Raw genomic sequence first — 15,729 nt, 5'->3', positions numbered from 1 at the left:
TGTAGCACACAGCCGGGCAGGCCGTGGGGCTGTTCAGAGGAGCCTAGACCTCAGAGTACGCCAAAAGAGTGGGAAATACACAGCCCTCAGGCCTCTCAGCAAGAGCGACAGTCAATCCACTCTTGCAGCCACTGGGCCCGTCAGAGGGAAACCTAATACCCAATGGCACGTCTCGGGGTGGTTGAATGCCTACCGACCTGTGTTATCCACGTCCACGCTCGGCAACGTGGCCCACCTCACTCGTTCCAGTTCTCCTCTTCACCTCCAGTCGTCGGACCACGCAAACGTCCTCTTCCCTTTGCCATCGGCCAGCCTTGCCAATCAACCGCACCTGAGAAGTGGACAGAAATCACTCAGGATTCAGAATTGGACCGGCGTCCTTAGAACATGATTCCTGAGAACATTTACCTGGGCCAGAGCTCCGAACCTGCTTCACAAGGACCTCTAGCCCTTACGAAGAACTGAATGTTTGTCTGACAGCACGACTGCAGTAAGTTAGGCACGTACGTCGGCCGTTGTGTGTGAGGGTGTGTGTGTGTGTGTGTGTACCTGCGTGCGCGAGGCCGTGACAATCACTGCGCAGGGTGACGCACTCGTGGGTTTCTCTGTGGGCCTCTGAATCCGCGTCTTGGTCTTTGGGTATGCTTGAGGCCCTCGGCAGTGACCTTGAACAGTAAAAGCCACAGTTTATACACAGCACCGAGGCTTTGGACCACCCCACCGAATGCAGAAAGACGCCTGTCAGCTTCAAGAGGCCACGTGTGAACGTGGACCCCCAGACGCTGTTGAAATAGGCAACGGTCTCCCGCTCTCCCACAGCCATGCCTTCTGACCAAAGCACAGAGATTGGTCCAGACATGAGTCCCGGCCGTGGGTGTCGCACGTACGTGGACCTGGAGACCCTGCCACCTAGTAGCACATCTGATGTCCACCTGGGGCCACTCCCAGCACTTTTGGAAGCAAGGAAACCTCCCATGGTTGGCGTTGACACTGACCTTCAGCTGGCTACAGGCAAGACGCAGCCCCGCACCTCTCAAGGGGCTAGCGGACTTCAGCCCAAGTGCCAAGTGCCACTTCTCGCCAACTAGGACAAATCACGTTCTGTGGACCCTTGGGAATGCCCACCACGGGAAGTGGTGGGCCTTAGCAACCATGACCCAGGTGGGAACCCCACGACGGAAACTAGGCCATTTTCCCGGCCACGTCTCGCCAGCTCCCAGCCGGCAGGTTTTGCAGCCCTCAACCCGGAGGAGACGCTCAAATGCTTGACAGCCTCGTCCTACGTGCCCACCTCCTGCCCGCACGGCGACTCGACCTTGCTCAAAGCCACAGGCATCGTGCGGACATGGCGACACTGTACACCAAGGAAGACAGACCGCATACATGTCTGCTTTGAGGACGCTGACCACACCCCATGCATTCTGGCACTTCTTCACTGCCACAGCGACACTCCCGAGGACCTCACAGACTTCAAGGCCACCGTCCCCGAGGATCACACACAGACATTCAATGGAAGACCTCTGTCACGCGAGGGGACTTGCAAGTCTGAAAGGGCACAGTGGCTGTCCGCGGCAGTGCACCGGCCATCGCAACGGTGCCCCCATCTCCGGCCCGCATAAACCTCTGCCTGCTTGAAAGGCCCACGTGCCACACGGGCCGGCCACGTCATGCCCTCTGGGAGAAACACTTTCGCGCTGCACATTCCCAAACGGGGGAACAAAGCGGCCAAAGCGCATGTTTGCATAACTCACCTTCCTTCTCGAAGGCCGGTACAAATACCTCAGCATGTCCATCTACTCTAGGTCCCGCAAGACACCCTTTGGGAGTCATTCCTCCGGCAAAGGGATCGCAACTGAACACAAGTTACCTACCTCACCGCATCCTCATGAACTGTCAAAGCCTCCCCTTCTTAGGCAGCTGATGCCAGCCCATCACAAACAGGACACATCCTTGGGAAGCCGAGGCCAGCACCTGCCACCCAATGATGACAGCCCATTTCATGACATCACAGAGGACCTGTCCTCATCCTCCCGTACATTCCTGTCCCGGCCATCAGCCACCACGCAGGCTTAAGTGCAGCGCGGTCCTCACCCCACTCCACGATGACCCACTTGTCCCCAGCACTGTGCCGGCAGTTAAAGTAGGGGAGCAGACAAGGGCAACACCCAGGCCTGATCCATCAGCCACATTAGGCCGACGCCCAACCCGAGCCACACCCGTCCACAGCTCCAGCCTCACTTGGCACTCAAGAAACTCACCGTGCCAAACGCAAGAACACGGAGGGCCACAGGCCTGGCCTCAGCCTCCGGGTTCCAACCAGAGAAGCTTGCTCATTTTGGCCTCCAGAATTAAACCCCGAAGCGGCATGTACCAAGCGTGATCCTGGCCAAAACACACTTTGCCAAGCTGCAAGCTCACTTGGCCTACACCAGCACACACCCCGACTCTCAAGACCAGCAGGAGAGCACGCCCCCTCGCATGGCCTCAACGGCCTTGCAGCAGACACCTGATATTCATAGGCGACCCAGCTTATGGGTAGACACAGTCGACCCTCAGACAGGGGCCCCTCCAATATTAGGAGCCCTGGGTGGTGTTTGCATGCATGTCAGCAGGGGACGCTGGCCCGCCCTCCTCACGGTCCCCTACCCCCGACAGAGGAAACATGCTGGACCTCAGTTTCGATGAGGAGACGGTAGAGGGTTCTCACTCATTTTGTTCAGATTTTCCAAGGAATGCATACAAGGGTGTCATCATCGATCCAAGCACGTGCTGGGAGGCTGCAGCACACAAGCGGGCATGCCATGGGGGTCTGCAGAGGGTCCACGACCCCCTGGTACTCCAAAACCCTGGGGAATCCACAGTCCTCAGGCCAGAGGACTCAAGAGCAACACTCAATCCACTCTGGCAGCCACTGGGCCCGTCTGAGGCAAACCTAATATCCAATGGCACATCTTAGGCTGGGTGAATGCCTACCTTCCAGAGTTAGCCACGGCCACACTTAGCAACATGCGCCCGCCCCGTTCTTCCAATTCTCCTTAGCACGTCCAGTCATCAGACAACGCGAAGGTCTGGTCTTTGCCGACGGCCAGCCTTGCCCAGCAGCTGCGCCTGAGCAGTGCCCATAAATCACACAGGCTTCAGAATTGGACCGCGTTCCTAAGAGAACATGATTCACACGCCCTTTTACCTGGGCTTGAGCCCAGACCCTGCTTCCCAAGGACCTCTACCCTTACCGAGAACTCAATGTTTGTCTAACTGCACAACTGCAGGAAGTTCGGCACGTACGTTGGCCGGTGTCAGAGAGGGAGTATGCGTGTGTTCACGCGCGTGAGCGTGTGTCACTGTGACTGCGCACGAGGACGCGCGCTTCTGGGCTTCTTTGTGTGCCTCTGAATCCGCATCCTGGTCTCTGTGTGTCGCTGTGGCCCTCTGCTGAGACCTTGAACAATGAAACCCACAGTTGATACACAGCGCCGTGGCTTTGGACCCCCCCAATTGAATGGACAAAGACCCCTGCAAGTTTCAAGAGGCTGAAGGTGAACTTTGACCCCCAGGGGCTGTTGACATAGGCCACAGGAGATCCTGCCAGCTTGTAGCACATCTGATGTGCACTTGGGGCCACCCCCAGCGCCTCTGGAAGCAAGGAAACACCCTGTGGGCGGGCCAATACTTTTGTGCAGCTGCCTACAGACAAGATGCGGCCCGGCACCTCTCAGGGGCTAACCAAATTCAGCCCAAGTGACAATTCTCGCCAAATAGGCCAAATCACTTTCCGAGGACCCATGGGAGTGTCCACCACAGGAAGCGGGCGGCTTCAGCAACCATGACCCAGGTCCCAGCCCCACGGCGGAAACTAGGCCACCTTCCCGGCCAAGTGTCGCCAGCGCCCGGCCGGAAGGGTTCGCGGCCCTGAATCCGGAGTAAGCGCTCAAATGCTGGACAGCTTCGTCCTATGTGCCCTCCTCCTGCTCACAGGGCAACTTGACCCTACCGGAAGCACACACGGGGACACTGTACACCAGGGAAGACAGACCGCAAGCATGTCTGCTTTCATGACACCGACCTTACCCCGTGCATCCTGGCACTTCTGCCCTGCCACAGCGACACTACTAAGAACCAAACAGAGGTCAAAGGCACTGTCCCCGAGGACCACAGACAGATTTCAAGCGGAAGACCTGTGCCACGCGAGGGGACCTGGAAGCTTCAAAGGGAACAGTGGCTGTCCACGGCAGCGCACCTGGCATCGCAACAGTGACACCCACCTCTGCCCCGCCAACGGACTGCTCCAGATAAACCTCTGGCTGTTCGAAAAGCCTGCCTGCCACACGGGCCGGCCGCGTCATGCCCGCCTGGAGAAACACCTTCGCTTTGCACATTCCCAAATCAGGGAACAGAGTGGCCAAAGGGCACGTTCGCATAACTCACCTACCCGCAAGGAGACCGGCACAGACGCCTCAGCATGTCTATCTTCTCTACGTCCCGCAAGACACCCTTGGGGCGTCATTCCTCCCGCAATGGAATCACAAGTCTAGGCAGGTTACCTACCTCACCGCATCCACATGAACTGCCAAAGCCATCCCCTCCATAGGCAGCTGATGCCAGCCCAGCATGAACATGACACATCCTTGGGAAGACGAGGCCAGTGCCTGCAACCCAATGATGCCAGCCCATGCCACAACATCACGCAGGACCTGTCCTCATCACGGCTTACCTTTCTGTCCAGTCCGTCAGCCGCCACGCAGGCCTAAATACAGCACTCCGGCCTCAACCCACTCCACCGTGACCCACTGGCAGCCAACGCAGTGCCGGGAGTTGCAGTACAGGAGCTCACAAGGGCAACGGCAAAGCCTACTCCCTCAGCACCCTTCTGCAGATGCTCAACCCGAGCCCACCGCCACGCACTGCTCGAGACCCACTGGGCACTCGAGAACCTCACCGCGCCACACGCAAAATCGGGGAAGGCCACAGGCCTGGCGTGAGGCTCCAGGCTGCAACAAAGGAAGCTTGCTCATTTTGGCTTCCGGACTCAAACCCAGAAGCGGCATGAATAAAGTGTGATCCTGGCCAAAACACACCTATCCAAGCTGCAAGCTCACTGGGCCTAAAAGAGCACACACTCCGACTCTGAAGACCAGAAGGGGAGCTAGGTGCCTCGCAAGCCCTCACCGGCCTCTCAGCAGGGACCTGGGATTCATGGACGACCCAGCTCTCGTACAGACATGGTTGAACCTTAGACAGGAGCCCCTCCAATGCTGGAGCCCTGGGTGGTGTTTGCATGCATGTCGGCAGGGGACGCTGGCCCTCACTCCTCACAGTCCCCTATCCCCGAGAGAGGAAACGTCCTGGACCTCAGTTTCGAGGAGGAGACGGTACAGCGTTCTCACTCATTTTGTTCAGATTTTCCAAGGAATGCATACAAGGGTGTCATCGTCGATCGAAGCACATGCTGGGACGCTGTAGCACACAGCCGGGCAGGCTGTGGGGCTGTTCAGAGGAGCCTAGACCTCAGAGTACGCCAAAAGAGTGGGAAATACACAGCCCTCAGGCCTCTCAGCAAGAGCGACAGTCAATCCACTCTTGCAGCCACTGGGCCCGTCAGAGGGAAACCTAATACCCAATGGCACGTCTCGGGGTGGTTGAATGCCTACCGACCTGTGTTATCCACGTCCACGCTCGGCAACGTGGCCCACCTCACTCGTTCCAGTTCTCCTCTTCACCTCCAGTCGTCGGACCACGCAAACGTCCTCTTCCCTTTGCCATCGGCCAGCCTTGCCAATCAACCGCACCTGAGAAGTGGACAGAAATCACTCAGGATTCAGAATTGGACCGGCGTCCTTAGAACATGATTCCTGAGAACATTTACCTGGGCCAGAGCTCCGAACCTGCTTCACAAGGACCTCTAGCCCTTACGAAGAACTGAATGTTTGTCTGACAGCACGACTGCAGTAAGTTAGGCACGTACGTCGGCCGTTGTGTGTGAGGGTGTGTGTGTGTGTGTGTTCCTGCGTGCGCGAGGGCGTGACAATCACTGCGCAGGGTGACGCACTCGTGGGTTTCTCTCTGGGGCTCTGAATCCGCGTCTTGGTCTTTGGGTATGCTTGAGGCCCTCGGCAGTGACCTTGAACAGTAAAAGCCACAGTTTATACACAGCACCAAGGCTTTGGACCACCCCACCGAATGCAGAAAGACGCCTGTCAGCTTCAAGAGGCCACGTGTGAACGTGGACCCCCAGACGCTGTTGAAATAGGCAACGGTCTCCCGCTCTCCCACAGCCATGCCTTCTGACCAAAGCACAGAGATTGGTCCAGACATGAGTCCCGGCCGTGGGTGTCGCACGTACGTGGACCTGGAGACCCTGCCACCTAGTAGCACATCTGATGTCCACCTGGGGCCACTCCCAGCACTTTTGGAAGCAAGGAAACCTCCCATGGTTGGCGTTGACACTGACCTTCAGCTGGCTACAGGCAAGACGCAGCCCCGCACCTCTCAAGGGGCTAGCGGACTTCAGCCCAAGTGCCAAGTGCCACTTCTCGCCAACTAGGACAAATCACGTTCTGTGGACCCTTGGGAATGCCCACCACGGGAAGTGGTGGGCCTTAGCAACCATGACCCAGGTGGGAACCCCACGACGGAAACTAGGCCATTTTCCCGGCCACGTCTCGCCAGCTCCCAGCCGGCAGGTTTTGCAGCCCTCAACCCGGAGGAGACGCTCAAATGCTTGACAGCCTCGTCCTACGTGCCCACCTCCTGCCCGCACGGCGACTCGACCTTGCTCAAAGCCACAGGCATCGTGCGGACATGGCGACACTGTACACCAAGGAAGACAGACCGCATACATGTCTGCTTTGAGGACGCTGACCACACCCCATGCATTCTGGCACTTCTTCACTGCCACAGCGACACTCCCGAGGACCTCACAGACTTCAAGGCCACCGTCCCCGAGGATCACACACAGACATTCAATGGAAGACCTCTGTCACGCGAGGGGACTTGCAAGTCTGAAAGGGCACAGTGGCTGTCCGCGGCAGTGCACCGGCCATCGCAACGGTGCCCCCATCTCCGGCCCGCATAAACCTCTGCCTGCTTGAAAGGCCCACGTGCCACACGGGCCGGCCACGTCATGCCCTCTGGGAGAAACACTTTCGCGCTGCACATTCCCAAACGGGGGAACAAAGCGGCCAAAGCGCATGTTTGCATAACTCACCTTCCTTCTCGGAGGCCGGTACAAATACCTCAGCATGTCCATCTACTCTAGGTCCCGCAAGACACCCTTTGGGAGTCATTCCTCCGGCAAAGGGATCGCAACTGAACACAAGTTACCTACCTCACCGCATCCTCATGAACTGTCAAAGCCTCCCCTTCTTAGGCAGCTGATGCCAGCCCATCACAAACAGGACACATCCTTGGGAAGCCGAGGCCAGCACCTGCCACCCAATGATGACAGCCCATTTCATGACATCACAGAGGACCTGTCCTCATCCTCCCGTACATTCCTGTCCCGGCCATCAGCCACCACGCAGGCTTAAGTGCAGCGCGGTCCTCACCCCACTCCACGATGACCCACTTGTCCCCAGCACTGTGCCGGCAGTTAAAGTAGGGGAGCAGACAAGGGCAACACCCAGGCCTGATCCATCAGCCGCATTAGGCCGACGCCCAACCCGAGCCACACCCGTCCACAGCTCCAGCCTCACTTGGCACTCAAGAAACTCACCGTGCCAAACGCAAGAACACGGAGGGCCACAGGCCTGGCCTCAGCCTCCGGGTTCCAACCAGAGAAGCTTGCTCATTTTGGCCTCCAGAATTAAACCCCGAAGCGGCATGTACCAAGCGTGATCCTGGCCAAAACACACTTTGCCAAGCTGCAAGCTCACTTGGCCTACACCAGCACACACCCCGACTCTCAAGACCAGCAGGAGAGCACGCCCCCTCGCATGGCCTCAACGGCCTTGCAGCAGACACCTGATATTCATAGGCGACCCAGCTTATGGGTAGACACAGTCGACCCTCAGACAGGGGCCCCTCCAATATTAGGAGCCCTGGGTGGTGTTTGCATGCATGTCAGCAGGGGACGCTGGCCCGCCCTCCTCACGGTCCCCTACCCCCGACAGAGGAAACGTGCTGGACCTCAGTTTCGATGAGGAGACGGTAGAGGGTTCTCACTCATTTTGTTCAGATTTTCCAAGGAATGCATACAAGGGTGTCATCATCGATCCAAGCACGTGCTGGGAGGCTGCAGCACACAAGCGGGCATGCCATGGGGGTCTGCAGAGGGTCCACGACCCCCTGGTACTCCAAAACCCTGGGGAATCCACAGTCCTCAGGCCAGAGGACTCAAGAGCAACACTCAATCCACTCTGGCAGCCACTGGGCCCGTCTGAGGCAAACCTAATATCCAATGGCACATCTTAGGCTGGGTGAATGCCTACCTTCCAGAGTTAGCCACGGCCACACTTAGCAACATGCGCCCGCCCCGTTCTTCCAATTCTCCTTAGCACGTCCAGTCATCAGACAACGCGAAGGTCTGGTCTTTGCCGACGGCCAGCCTTGCCCAGCAGCTGCGCCTGAGCAGTGCCCATAAATCACACAGGCTTCAGAATTGGACCGCGTTCCTAAGAGAACATGATTCACACGCCCTTTTACCTGGGCTTGAGCCCAGACCCTGCTTCCCAAGGACCTCTACCCTTACCGAGAACTCAATGTTTGTCTAACTGCACAACTGCAGGAAGTTCGGCACGTACGTTGGCCGGTGTCAGAGAGGGAGTATGCGTGTGTTCACGCGCGTGAGCGTGTGTCACTGTGACTGCGCACGAGGACGCGCGCTTCTGGGCTTCTTTGTGTGCCTCTGAATCCGCATCCTGGTCTCTGTGTGTCGCTGTGGCCCTCTGCTGAGACCTTGAACAATGAAACCCACAGTTGATACACAGCGCCGTGGCTTTGGACCCCCCCAATTGAATGGAGAAAGACCCCTGCAAGTTTCAAGAGGCTGAAGGTGAACTTTGACCCCCAGGGGCTGTTGACATAGGCCACAGGAGATCCTGCCAGCTTGTAGCACATCTGATGTGCACTTGGGGCCACCCCCAGCGCCTCTGAAAGCAAGGAAACACCCTGTGGGCGGGCCAATACTTTTGTGCAGCTGCCTACAGACAAGATGCGGCCCGGCACCTCTCAGGGGCTAACCAAATTCAGCCCAAGTGACAATTCTCGCCAAATAGGCCAAATCACTTTCCGAGGACCCATGGGAGTGTCCACCACAGGAAGCGGGCGGCTTCAGCAACCATGACCCAGGTCCCAGCCCCACGGCGGAAACTAGGCCACCTTCCCGGCCAAGTGTCGCCAGCGCCCGGCCGGAAGGGTTCGCGGCCCTGAATCCGGAGTAAGCGCTCAAATGCTGGACAGCTTCGTCCTATGTGCCCTCCTCCTGCTCACAGGGCAACTTGACCCTACCGGAAGCACACACGGGGACACTGTACACCAGGGAAGACAGACCGCAAGCATGTCTGCTTTCATGACACCGACCTTACCCCGTGCATCCTGGCACTTCTGCCCTGCCACAGCGACACTACTAAGAACCAAACAGAGGTCAAAGGCACTGTCCCCGAGGACCACAGACAGATTTCAAGCGGAAGACCTGTGCCACGCGAGGGGACCTGGAAGCTTCAAAGGGAACAGTGGCTGTCCACGGCAGCGCACCTGGCATCGCAACAGTGACACCCACCTCTGCCCCGCCAACGGACTGCTCCAGATAAACCTCTGGCTGTTCGAAAAGCCTGCCTGCCACACGGGCCGGCCGCGTCATGCCCGCCTGGAGAAACACCTTCGCTTTGCACATTCCCAAATCAGGGAACAGAGTGGCCAAAGGGCACGTTCGCATAACTCACCTACCCGCAAGGAGACCGGCACAGACGCCTCAGCATGTCTATCTTCTCTACGTCCCGCAAGACACCCTTGGGGCGTCATTCCTCCCGCAATGGAATCACAAGTCTAGGCAGGTTACCTACCTCACCGCATCCACATGAACTGCCAAAGCCATCCCCTCCATAGGCAGCTGATGCCAGCCCAGCATGAACATGACACATCCTTGGGAAGACGAGGCCAGTGCCTGCAACCCAATGATGCCAGCCCATGCCACAACATCACGCAGGACCTGTCCTCATCACGGCTTACCTTTCTGTCCAGTCCGTCAGCCGCCACGCAGGCCTAAATACAGCACTCCGGCCTCAACCCACTCCACCGTGACCCACTGGCAGCCAACGCAGTGCCGGGAGTTGCAGTACAGGAGCTCACAAGGGCAACGGCAAAGCCTACTCCCTCAGCACCCTTCTGCAGATGCTCAACCCGAGCCCACCGCCACGCACTGCTCGAGACCCACTGGGCACTCGAGAACTTCACCGCGCCACACGCAAAATCGGGGAAGGCCACAGGCCTGGCGTGAGGCTCCAGGCTGCAACAAAGGAAGCTTGCTCATTTTGGCTTCCGGACTCAAACCCAGAAGCGGCATGAATAAAGTGTGATCCTGGCCAAAACACACCTATCCAAGCTGCAAGCTCACTGGGCCTAAAAGAGCACACACTCCGACTCTGAAGACCAGAAGGGGAGCTAGGTGCCTCGCAAGCCCTCACCGGCCTCTCAGCAGGGACCTGGGATTCATGGACGACCCAGCTCTCGTACAGACATGGTTGAACCTTAGACAGGAGCCCCTCCAATGCTGGAGCCCTGGGTGGTGTTTGCATGCATGTCGGCAGGGGACGCTGGCCCTCACTCCTCACAGTCCCCTATCCCCGAGAGAGGAAACGTCCTGGACCTCAGTTTCGAGGAGGAGACGGTACAGCGTTCTCACTCATTTTGTTCAGATTTTCCAAGGAATGCATACAAGGGTGTCATCGTCGATCGAAGCACATGCTGGGACGCTGTAGCACACAGCCGGGCAGGCTGTGGGGCTGTTCAGAGGAGCCTAGACCTCAGAGTACGCCAAAAGAGTGGGAAATACACAGCCCTCAGGCCTCTCAGCAAGAGCGACAGTCAATCCACTCTTGCAGCCACTGGGCCCGTCAGAGGGAAACCTAATACCCAATGGCACGTCTCGGGGTGGTTGAATGCCTACCGACCTGTGTTATCCACGTCCACGCTCGGCAACGTGGCCCACCTCACTCGTTCCAGTTCTCCTCTTCACCTCCAGTCGTCGGACCACGCAAACGTCCTCTTCCCTTTGCCATCGGCCAGCCTTGCCAATCAACCGCACCTGAGAAGTGGACAGAAATCACTCAGGATTCAGAATTGGACCGGCGTCCTTAGAACATGATTCCTGAGAACATTTACCTGGGCCAGAGCTCCGAACCTGCTTCACAAGGACCTCTAGCCCTTACGAAGAACTGAATGTTTGTCTGACAGCACGACTGCAGTAAGTTAGGCACGTACGTCGGCCGTTGTGTGTGAGGGTGTGTGTGTGTGTGTGTTCCTGCGTGCGCGAGGGCGTGACAATCACTGCGCAGGGTGACGCACTCGTGGGTTTCTCTCTGGGGCTCTGAATCCGCGTCTTGGTCTTTGGGTATGCTTGAGGCCCTCGGCAGTGACCTTGAACAGTAAAAGCCACAGTTTATACACAGCACCAAGGCTTTGGACCACCCCACCGAATGCAGAAAGACGCCTGTCAGCTTCAAGAGGCCACGTGTGAACGTGGACCCCCAGACGCTGTTGAAATAGGCAACGGTCTCCCGCTCTCCCACAGCCATGCCTTCTGACCAAAGCACAGAGATTGGTCCAGACATGAGTCCCGGCCGTGGGTGTCGCACGTACGTGGACCTGGAGACCCTGCCACCTAGTAGCACATCTGATGTCCACCTGGGGCCACTCCCAGCACTTTTGGAAGCAAGGAAACCTCCCATGGTTGGCGTTGACACTGACCTTCAGCTGGCTACAGGCAAGACGCAGCCCCGCACCTCTCAAGGGGCTAGCGGACTTCAGCCCAAGTGCCAAGTGCCACTTCTCGCCAACTAGGACAAATCACGTTCTGTGGACCCTTGGGAATGCCCACCACGGGAAGTGGTGGGCCTTAGCAACCATGACCCAGGTGGGAACCCCACGACGGAAACTAGGCCATTTTCCCGGCCACGTCTCGCCAGCTCCCAGCCGGCAGGTTTTGCAGCCCTCAACCCGGAGGAGACGCTCAAATGCTTGACAGCCTCGTCCTACGTGCCCACCTCCTGCCCGCACGGCGACTCGACCTTGCTCAAAGCCACAGGCATCGTGCGGACATGGCGACACTGTACACCAAGGAAGACAGACCGCATACATGTCTGCTTTGAGGACGCTGACCACACCCCATGCATTCTGGCACTTCTTCACTGCCACAGCGACACTCCCGAGGACCTCACAGACTTCAAGGCCACCGTCCCCGAGGATCACACACAGACATTCAATGGAAGACCTCTGTCACGCGAGGGGACTTGCAAGTCTGAAAGGGCACAGTGGCTGTCCGCGGCAGTGCACCGGCCATCGCAACGGTGCCCCCATCTCCGGCCCGCATAAACCTCTGCCTGCTTGAAAGGCCCACGTGACACACGGGCCGGCCACGTCATGCCCTCTGGGAGAAACACTTTCGCGCTGCACATTCCCAAACGGGGGAACAAAGCGGCCAAAGCGCATGTTCGCATAACTCACCTTCCTCCTCGGAGGCCGGCACAAATACCTCAGCATGTCCATCTACTCTAGGTCCCGCAAGACACCCTTTGGGAGTCATTCCTCCGGCAAAGGGATCGCAACTGAACACAAGTTACCTACCTCACCGCATCCTCGTGAACTGTCAAAGCCTCCCCTTCTTAGGCAGCTGATGCCAGCCCATCACAAACAGGACACATCCTTGGGAAGCCGAGGCCAGCACCTGCCACCCAATGATGACAGCCCATTTCATGACATCACAGAGGACCTGTCCTCATCCTCCCGTACATTCCTGTCCCGGCCATCAGCCACCACGCAGGCTTAAGTGCAGCGCGGTCCTCACCCCACTCCACGATGACCCACTTGTCCCCAGCAGTGTGCCGGCAGTTAAAGTAGGGGAGCAGACAAGGGCAACACCCAGGCCTGATCCATCAGCCGCATTAGGCCGACGCCCAACCCGAGCCACACCCGTCCACAGCTCCAGCCTCACTTGGCACTCAAGAAACTCACCGTGCCAAACGCAAGAACACGGAGGGCCACAGGCCTGGCCTCAGCCTCCGGGTTCCAACCAGAGAAGCTTGCTCATTTTGGCCTCCAGAATTAAACCCCGAAGCGGCATGCACCAAGCGTGATCCTGGCCAAAACACACTTTGCCAAGCTGCAAGCTCACTTGGCCTACACCAGCACACACCCCGACTCTCAAGACCAGCAGGAGAGCACGCCCCCTCGCATGGCCTCAACGGCCTTGCAGCAGACACCTGATATTCATAGGCGACCCAGCTTATGGGTAGACACAGTCGACCCTCAGACAGGGGCCCCTCCAATATTAGGAGCCCTGGGTGGTGTTTGCATGCATGTCAGCAGGGGACGCTGGCCCGCCCTCCTCACGGTCCCCTACCCCCGACAGAGGAAACGTGCTGGACCTCAGTTTCGATGAGGAGACGGTAGAGGGTTCTCACTCATTTTGTTCAGATTTTCCAAGGAATGCATACAAGGGTGTCATCATCGATCCAAGCACGTGCTGGGAGGCTGCAGCACACAAGCGGGCATGCCATGGGGGTCTGCAGAGGGTCCACGACCCCCTGGTACTCCAAAACCCTGGGGAATCCACAGTCCTCAGGCCAGAGGACTCAAGAGCAACACTCAATCCACTCTGGCAGCCACTGGGCCCGTCTGAGGAAAACCTAATATCCAATGGCACATCTTAGGCTGGGTGAATGCCTACCTTCCAGAGTTAGCCACGGCCACACTTAGCAACATGCGCCCGCCCCGTTCTTCCAATTCTCCTTAGCACGTCCAGTCATCAGACAACGCGAAGGTCTTCTGGTCTTTGCCGACGGCCAGCCTTGCCCAGCAGCTGCGCCTGAGCAGTGCCCATAAATCACACAGGCTTCAGAATTGGACCGCGTTCCCAAGAGAACATGATTCACACGCCCTTTTACCTGGGCTTGAGCCCAGACCCTGCTTCCCAAGGACCTCTACCCTTACCGCGAACTCAATGTTTGTCTAACTGCACAACTGCAGGAAGTTCGGCACGTACGTTGGCCGGTGTCAGAGAGGGAGTATGCGTGTGTTCACGCGCGTGAGCGTGTGTCACTGTGACTGCGCACGAGGACGCGCGCTTCTGGGCTTCTTTGTGTGCCTCTGAATCCGCATCCTGGTCTCTGTGTGTCGCTGTGGCCCTCTGCTGAGACCTCGAACAATGAAACCCACAGTTGATACACAGCGCCGTGGCTTTGGACCCCCCCAATTGAATGGACAAAGACCCCTGCAAGTTTCAAGAGGCTGAAGGTGAACTTTGACCCCCAGGGGCTGTTGACATAGGCCACAGGAGATCCTGCCAGCTTGTAGCACATCTGATGTGCACTTGGGGCCACCCCCAGCGCCTCTGGAAGCAAGGAAACACCCTGTGGGCGGGCCAATACTTTTGTGCAGCTGCCTACAGACAAGATGCGGCCCGGCACCTCTCAGGGGCTAACCAAATTCAGCCCAAGTGACAATTCTCGCCAAATAGGCCAAATCACTTTCCGAGGACCCATGGGAGTGTCCACCACAGGAAGCGGGCGGCTTCAGCAACCATGACCCAGGTCCCAGCCCCACGGCGGAAACTAGGCCACCTTCCCGGCCAAGTGTCGCCAGCGCCCGGCCGGAAGGGTTCGCGGCCCTGAATCCGGAGTAAGCGCTCAAATGCTGGACAGCTTCGTCCTATGTGCCCTCCTCCTGCTCACAGGGCAACTTGACCCTACCGGAAGCACACACGGGGACACTGTACACCAGGGAAGACAGACCGCAAGCATGTCTGCTTTCATGACACCGACCTTACCCCGTGCATCCTGGCACTTCTGCCCTGCCACAGCGACACTACTAAGAACCTAACAGAGGTCAAAGGCACTGTCCCCGAGGACCACAGACAGATTTCAAACGGAAGACCTGTGCCACGCGAGGGGACCTGGAAGCTTCAAAGGGAACAGTGGCTGTCCACGGCAGCGCACCTGGCATCGCAACAGTGACACCCACCTCTCCCCCGCCAACGGACTGCTCCAGATAAACCTCTGGCTGTTCGAAAAGCCTGCCTGCCACACGGGCCGGCCGCGTCATGCCCGCCTGGAGAAACACCTTCGCTTTGCACATTCCCAAATCAGGGAACAGAGTGGCCAAAGGGCACGTTCGCATAACTCACCTACCCGCAAGGAGACCGGCACAGACGCCTCAGCATGTCTATCTTCTCTACGTCCCGCAAGACACCCTTGGGGAGTCATTCCTCCCGCAATGGAATCACAAGTCTAGGCAGGTTACCTACCTCACCGCATCCACATGAACTGCCAAAGCCATCCCCTCCATAGGCAGCTGATGCCAGCCCAGCATGAACATGACACATCCTTGGGAAGACGAGGCCAGTGCCTGCAACCCAATGATGCCAGCCCATGCCACAACATCACGCAGGACCTGTCCTCATCACGGCTTACCTTTCTGTCCAGTCCGTCAGCCGCCACGCAGGCCTAAATACAGCACTCCGGCCTCACCCCACTCCACCGTGACCCACTGGCAGCCAACGCAGTGCCGGGAGTTGCAGTA

The 15,729-nt window shown here is 58.0% G+C and overlaps 1 long non-coding RNA gene and 5 other non-coding genes across 7 annotated transcripts in view; all 6 read right to left on the bottom strand.

The window, feature by feature from the left end:
• The window catches only part of LOC136793933 (uncharacterized), a 68,099-nt gene that overhangs the window by 21,443 nt on the left and 30,927 nt on the right, over positions 1-15,729 (bottom strand). The window contains exon 1 of one of the 2 annotated variants that reach the window (XR_010840021.1): positions 236-258. The exons of the other annotated variant lie outside the window; for it this stretch is intronic. This is a non-coding gene — a long non-coding RNA (uncharacterized lncRNA). Of the gene's footprint in view, positions 1-235; positions 259-15,729 lie in introns of those variants that run through there. 2 annotated transcript variants of the gene reach the window in all.
• On the bottom strand, positions 2,668-2,760 carry LOC131754010 (small nucleolar RNA SNORD116). Its single transcript, XR_009335062.1, has one exon. It is a non-coding gene; the product is annotated as a small nucleolar RNA SNORD116 (small nucleolar RNA).
• Positions 5,345-5,437, bottom strand: LOC131754067 (small nucleolar RNA SNORD116). The gene has a single exon (XR_009335116.1). It is a non-coding gene; the product is annotated as a small nucleolar RNA SNORD116 (small nucleolar RNA).
• On the bottom strand, positions 8,121-8,213 carry LOC131754009 (small nucleolar RNA SNORD116). The gene has a single exon (XR_009335061.1). It is a non-coding gene; the product is annotated as a small nucleolar RNA SNORD116 (small nucleolar RNA).
• Positions 10,798-10,890, bottom strand: LOC131754066 (small nucleolar RNA SNORD116). Its single transcript, XR_009335115.1, has one exon. It is a non-coding gene; the product is annotated as a small nucleolar RNA SNORD116 (small nucleolar RNA).
• Positions 13,574-13,666, bottom strand: LOC131754007 (small nucleolar RNA SNORD116). The gene has a single exon (XR_009335059.1). It is a non-coding gene; the product is annotated as a small nucleolar RNA SNORD116 (small nucleolar RNA).

Source organism: Kogia breviceps, chromosome 3 (assembly GCF_026419965.1).
Source record: "Kogia breviceps isolate mKogBre1 chromosome 3, mKogBre1 haplotype 1, whole genome shotgun sequence".
Taxonomy (NCBI): domain Eukaryota; kingdom Metazoa; phylum Chordata; class Mammalia; order Artiodactyla; family Physeteridae; genus Kogia; species Kogia breviceps.
This window is presented reverse-complemented; position numbering and strand designations above follow the sequence as displayed.